Below are 7,398 nucleotides of genomic sequence, written 5' to 3'. Positions count from 1 at the left end.
ATGGTGGCAACTTTCCTAATTCTTTACTTGAAGGGTTTAGCCTTTGGTATAATACCAAGCTGATAGCACGCTATCGAAGTATCTATGCCAGGCATATCCTCCATCTTCCATGCAAACACATCTTTGTATTATCGTAACAATTGTCCAATCTCTCCCCTTCCCATTTGTCCAACTTCGTTCCTATCTTAATTATCTTTGTATCCCCGGTAATTCCCAAGTTTATATCTTTGGTGGGTACTGTTTTTGTAAAGTCCATCACCGGATCTTCGATAAGGGTCGGCTATGCGGGCAGACCCTCTTTCGGAAATCTCACTAGGAAGTCCATTTCCATTCATTGTTTTAATTTCATAAGTCTTCCTTTCATGTTTCTTTTTATCTTCTTTGGCCTGTTCATTCTTCTATTTGATCTTATTGACTCGTTTCTCATACTAGCGGATATCTACTTCATTGCAAAACTTCGCCTCGGCCGGGTATCCTTTCATCTCGGTTATCCCATTTTGTGTCGAAAGACGCGAGTACTGATGATAAGCTAATGCTACTCCTTTGATCCCATGAACCCATGGTCGTCAGACGATTGTATTGTAGGGGGATTCCATGTCGACCATACAAAAGGTTGTGATTGTTTATATTTTTCTGATATAGATAATCATAGTGAATTGTCTCTTTGTCTTAGAGGGTGCTCCCATTGAATCTATAAATGTTGTAAGTTGAAGGAAAAAACATGGAGTATGGATAATCCATCGCTTGTAGTTTCTGCAGGAACAATATATCTACTGATCTTCCTATGTTTACAAGTATCTTATCTACTGCCAATTTGAAATCTTATGGATTATGACAAGGGGATCGGTGCGATATTTCCCATTTTCCGGGGCTTCCGATGCTGAGAATCCAATTGGTTGAGCCATTTATTTCTCTAATAGTGGAGCTTTGGCCACAATGAAAATATTTTTCCGTTGTAATCACGCTTGTGCACCCGAATCATGTTATTGATGTGGAAGTTAACTTATGTCCTTACTGGATGTATAATTGAGTTACACCTCAATAATTCGATTCCTCGCTCAATTTCTATGCGACGGACCTATGCAACTGTTGGATTTCGTTGCAAACAAAGTGGGGGTGGTAATGTTAAGAATTCATGAAACTTTCCCTTGTCTAGCGTGCTCTGCACTATCCTCTCCATGTTCCCACAACTGATACCTTACCATGAAATCTATGATATCCACAATATTCGTTACTGGTGGGGTTTTTAAAAAACCTACAACTTAGACCTGCAAGTATACAAGGTCAGTTGTAGTGAGTGAATAAGCAGGGGAAGTCCACAGGGACAAGGAGGGAGCTGTGTTGATTTTCTATGTTTCTTAATTGAATTCGAACCTAAAGTGTCAAGAAAAAAGCTAAAGCTCAGTGAGGATATGGAGATTGCTAGGATTTTGGAGTCCACCACCTAATCTTATCTAAGTAATTCAGTTACCGTGATGTCATTGTCTCTGGTAAAAAGTATTTATCACAAGTATTAATTGTCTGATTAAAGCACAACTAATCAAAAGATAAATCTATTCATTTTAAGCATGATTTACAGCACAACAACATAGAATTGATCAAACTACCAAGGATGCATGACATACATGGTGAAAGTAATATGTTGTGGAACTAAGATGAAATCTACCCTTAAGCAATTAAGTACAGCAATAACACCACTAAAAACATGAATCAATTTAGCAAAATATTAAGGGCTCCATCTAACCCTAGCAGAATGGATTAGAACATAACAGACATTGTGAACAAATGTAATTGAGTTCTACTGAACATGAAGTTATGCTAAAAACTGAAATTGTAATTGAAACTAACAATAGAGAGCACTGGCTAGTCCAGGCCTCTAAGGTTGAGCTCTGGCTAACCCAGGCATCCCCCAACACAACACACAAGCCTTCTATTTATACATGCAAACCAAATATACAAAAATCCCCAAAATATAAAATTTAGGGTTACACAAAAAATCCGAAATTGACCTTTACCTAATCTCTAAAATCAATCAATGGTCTCGACCCATTCTTCTATTGCTTCTCCTCTTCCGTAATTGGTGGTTTGATTTCACTAACTCTGTTTCTCTCAAACCTAGTTTCTAGGTTCACTGTTTTTGAAAAGATAAAAGGGTTGAGAGAGAAGGAGCTAGAGGGTATCATGGTGGTGTCCTTTAGTGATGGCGGGGGTGGCTGATTGATGGGGTACAGTGATGGAGGTGGTTGAGCGGAGTTGGTGGCGGACATGGTGGTGGTGATGGTCGCTGTAGAGGAATGGAGAAGATGGAGTCGATGGTTTTGGGAAGAAGGGTGCGTTTGTTTTGCGGGTATAGATGTTAGGTACTAGGGTGTTGAGTGGGTTTAGCAATTGTTGATGCACAGCGAGGATGAGACGTTCGATGCGAAGATGATGGATCGATCTAACGGCGAGATGGAAGGAAGCGGGGAGCGACCGTTGGATGCCCGATACAACGAAACTGACGGCTCAAGATGGAGTTAGGTGTTGTAGTGTTTGACAGGATCTTCAGACTTCGATGCACGACGATGAAGCGACCGTAGGATGCTGAGATGATCCAATCTGACGGCTGAAGATGAAGGCGGGTATGGATATTGGAAATGGGTTTGGGTGAGGGTTTTGGGTCTTGGGTATGTCAAGCCCATATCTTCTTTAAGGACAATTCTTCCTCTTCAAGCCCACTTCTAGCCTTTGAGTCTTGTGCACGAGATTCTTCGCGGCTTCCTTGCGTGATTCCTCCCGGCTTTTTCACCACTTTTCTGCTCTTTTCTCTCCGCGATTCATCCAAGCTTTATTTATTACCTAAAAATGCAAAATTAATTAAGAAAAATATTTATTCTTGAAAACAAAGAAAATACAGAATATGGGATAAAATGAAGAATTAATGCACAAAAGATGAGTTAAATGCCAAGAAAAATATATAGAAATATGCACTTTTTAGCACTCATCAAATACCCCCAAACCTGAATTTTACTTGTCCTCAAGTAAAACAAAACTAAGGAAATCCTACCTATACCACTGTCGCTGGTCTCTCGAATGCATTTAGCGTATGCACTAAGCCTTTTAAACCACTAAGTGTCCCTAGTGGACGAGTTGAAGTCTCGTGAAGGTTTGCTTAGAACGTACCTACAAAGTTCTAGGACAAAATATAAGCTCAGATTCCATGAAATGTGACATGTGCAAGACAGTAGAAGCTCACAGCAAAATGGAGATGTCAATCTAGCTATCAAAGGCACAATCCTAGCACTGATATCAACTAAAGACACGTGATAAGAGTGTAAAGTGTATCTACACATGTTTCTAGAATGACCTGAAGTTATGACTACTAATCACCAAGAGATAGTTTTTAGGCTAAGAACCGAATTCTAAGCCAAGCTAGCTATCCGGCTTTACGAGAATTGTGAATGTTCACCCAATGAGTTGGTGATATTTCAGTTTACTCGCGTTATACATCGATGGCTGCACCCTCCTTGCTTATTACAAGACTATTTACAACAAAAAGATGACTCTTTACATGACTCTTATTTACATTGATTACTCTCTTTTATTTTTGGAACAGGAGAGAACTATTATCTTTAACATGACAAAACATGGAATAAATAAATACTTGATTTTTTTTATTTATTTTTTTTGATATTTTTTATTTTTGATATTTTTTTGATTTTTCTGAATTTTTCTGATTTATTATTTTTTTTTATTTTTTTTGAAGAAATAACTTTGATCTTTACAACATAGTGACACTTTTGATACATGAACAAAAAGAAAAACATAATTACACGACTCTTAGCAAGAGGTGGCCCTTATCGAATGCATCCGGTCAAATTCTATGGTTGCTTTTCTTAACGTATTCTCCAACTTTTATCCCAACCAACCAAAGAACAAGCTATTCAAGTCTCATTCAGTATTCTAAAGTGATTGGCAATCTAACTTCCTATCAAACACCTTGAAGATCGAGGCTATACATGTATTGGTAGATTGTGCGTGTGCAAGTTTCTTATCACATGTGAATAGTGCTAGAATCATGGTGCCTAAATATCTAGACTAAGAATCCTTATGTTTACATACATGCACAAGAGTCAACATTTCAAGGTAAATGAGCTCCATTTTTATGATTTTTTTTAAAATTTTTTTTTTTTAAAATTTTTCAATTTTTTCAAAAAGAAGGAGTTCTGTTTTCAATTATAGCATGATATCGTGGTACCTACTTTTCACCCCTAAACCTAAACTAAACATTGTCCTCAATGCTTCTAAAGATAAACATATTCATAACTTGGACATATCGGAAAAACATGTTGAGTTTGAGAGAAAGGAAGGAGAATAACCCGATTTGACGAACAAAGAAATAAACGAACTCCATTATTCATGGTTAGAATCCAACGTATTTCTCCGCGATCGCCATGGGGTAGTAAGATATAAAGAAAAAGAAACTAAAAAACTACTACCGGATTATGTACAAAAAATTCACTATATACATAAAGTCTAAAGAGTTGAGGATCAACCCAAAGAAAGTGTTGAAAATAGAAAGTTTCAAACACTAAAATTGGACTTAATCGGTGAGTGAGATTAGAGTGAAAAACCGGAACTGAATCACCCGTAAACCTAAATTGTTCAACAGGTTTACTTTTAAGCACAAAATCTTTTAATTTTAGGGGTTCAGGATTCAAAAGGTCTAACTCATAATGGACTGTTTTCGGGATGGGCAAAGAAATGCATTCCAACTGTGGCTCTTTAAAAGTGTTATATTTTGAAGCAAAATAGTCCAAGAGGACTTGGGAGGCACACAGTTCCAATCCTAGATTGGGAATTTTCAGAAAAGTTGGTTTAAAATTTTTGTTGCAAACCAAATCTAGGTTGGGTGGAATAATCTCAATTTGAGATTTAGGTAAGAAAGTGGGTACATCTAAATTATTTTCATGGGTACGATCAATAGTACCAACACATACTTTCCCTAAATCAGAAACAGGTAAAACATGCTCACATTCATCGAACAAAACATCAAGACCTAAATCAGTATCATGATTGTTCGAAGTACTCAAATCATCACCGGAAGAAATAACATTTGTGACTTAGGCAAGGAATCAGACACATCAAATTCGTCCTCATGCATAATAAAATTAGTGTCTACAGAAGATTCAACTATTCCTATGTCATGTTCATCTTCACAGAAGAATTGTACAATCCCCATATTAGAATCAAAATCATATGAATTACAATGAGTATCAGAAGAAACAACATTCATGAAGGTTGAGGCTGAGAAGCCATATGTTATTGAACCAAAAGGTTCCACAATATTTTCAGCAAAAACATGTTCTTCTAAAATATCATTATCATCATAATCATCATCATGGTAACATGCATATTGGTCCTTATTAAAAGTGGTGGTGTCCTTAGTCGATTCATGTTCCTCTAAATCAGGTTCATATTCAATATCATTTAGATGAATGGGACTGGAAACTTCATTAGGGACAACATGCATTTCCTCATGAATTTCCTCCTTTTGTAGTTGAAGCAAAATCTGATCTAACTTCGCCTGAATGCGTGATATAGTTCTATCAGAATTTTGCTCACTGAGTCTGAGAGCTTCTACGGTGGAGTCTAAATTCATGGGAGTACAAAATTATTCATGTTCAAATTGTGGTGAATGGTACATGTGTGCATGGTCATTAGGGTTTACAAAATATTGATCGCAACCTTCGAAAGGTTGATTATGGTCCCAATGACTACCAGCCTCACAATTTTTGGGCATTTCATAATTTGGATTTTCATGGTATCCCCTAGATTTTCTAAATTCATGCAAAACATAGCAATATTCATCAGGGTGGTCTAAACCACCACAAAAGGTACAAACATGCATATTAGGTTGGCTAGGTTGATACATGGGTGAATAGTTATACGGGTTTGCATATTGAGGCTCATGACCTTGAAAAGGTCCATAATTATAATCCCTATAACTATTGACATCATGGTCTGTGGGAGGCTCATAAGGTGAATCTTGCCCGTAAGCATCTCTAATAGATTTATTCCCAGAGGCAGACCAAAATCCAGACATGTCTTTGTTTTATGAAATAATCACACAAATCACAAAAAAGTAAGGCCCATACTTTGAGAAAAAAGCAAGCCCATAATTATTTTTTATTTTTATTTTTTTAAAGGGAGATGATAAAAATTTGGTTTAATTTGGGAGCAATTTTGGTTTTAATTTTGGGAGCAAAAATTTGGTTTTTGAAATTAGGAGCAAATTTTTTTTTTTTGTGTTGGGTTTTGAAGCCCAAATTTTAGTTTAAAAGAAACTACAAGCCTAACAAACAACTAAATTACAAGCCCAAATAAAGAAAGAAATAAAAATAAAACTAATTATTACAAACCCACAAAAAAAAGAAAATAAAAATAAAACTAAAATTATTACAATCCCAAATAAAATAAATAAATAAATAAAATTAAAATAATTATTACATGCCCAAAAAGATAATTACAATTACAAGCCCAAAAGAGAATAACAATACAAACCAAAAAAATTACAAGCCCAAAAAATTTGGGTTTGGGTTTAGGCTTACCTTCTTGGAGGGAAGCCCAGTTGGGCTTTTATCCCTTTTCTTAAGTTGCACAAGCCCAGTTGGGCTTTGGATCTTCCTAAACTTTAGTTGGAGAGGCCCAGTTGGGCTTTGGCTTTCCTTTGGCTTTACAACAGAAACCCAGTTGGGTCAACCCAACAGCACCAGGCAGCTTGGAGAAGGCAGCACCAGCAAGAATGGCTAGCTGTACCAGGTTCACTCCAACTGCACCAGGGCAGCCTAGCAGGCAGAAGTACAACAACAACAAGTAGCAGCAGGGCTACACAGCGCTCAGCAGCAGCGGGTGAGAACAATATGCAAAACAGTAGGAACTAGCTAAGGACTAGCTCAGAAAAGCAATGAAGATGAACAAGCTAAGATGACTTGGTAATGCAAAAAAGTATGCAAGAACTTAGTATGCAAGACCAGCTAAATGCTTACACTAAATGCACAGAAGCAAGTGAGACTAAGATGCAGTTACACACTGATGCTTATGCAAATGGATGCAGTGCAAGAAGATATGCAAGATGATGCTTCACAGGGAGGACCAAGGCCCAACATCAAGGTTAAGGAAGGTCTAGCAGCAACAGGAAACAGTTAGCTAACTAGCTAGCAAAGGCTAGCCAGCAACAAGACCTGCAACAGCAAACAAATGCAGAGAACAACAAACAAATGTAGAACAAAAACAACAACAGCGCCGCTAACCGATCCCCCGGCAGCGGCGCCAAAAACTTGGTGGGGTTTTGAAAGAACTTACAACTTAGACCTGCAAGTATACAGGGTCAGTTGTAGTGAGTGAATAAGCATGGGA

This window comes from Papaver somniferum, chromosome 5 (genome assembly GCF_003573695.1).
Source record: "Papaver somniferum cultivar HN1 chromosome 5, ASM357369v1, whole genome shotgun sequence".
Classification (NCBI taxonomy): domain Eukaryota; kingdom Viridiplantae; phylum Streptophyta; class Magnoliopsida; order Ranunculales; family Papaveraceae; genus Papaver; species Papaver somniferum.
This window is presented reverse-complemented; position numbering follows the sequence as displayed.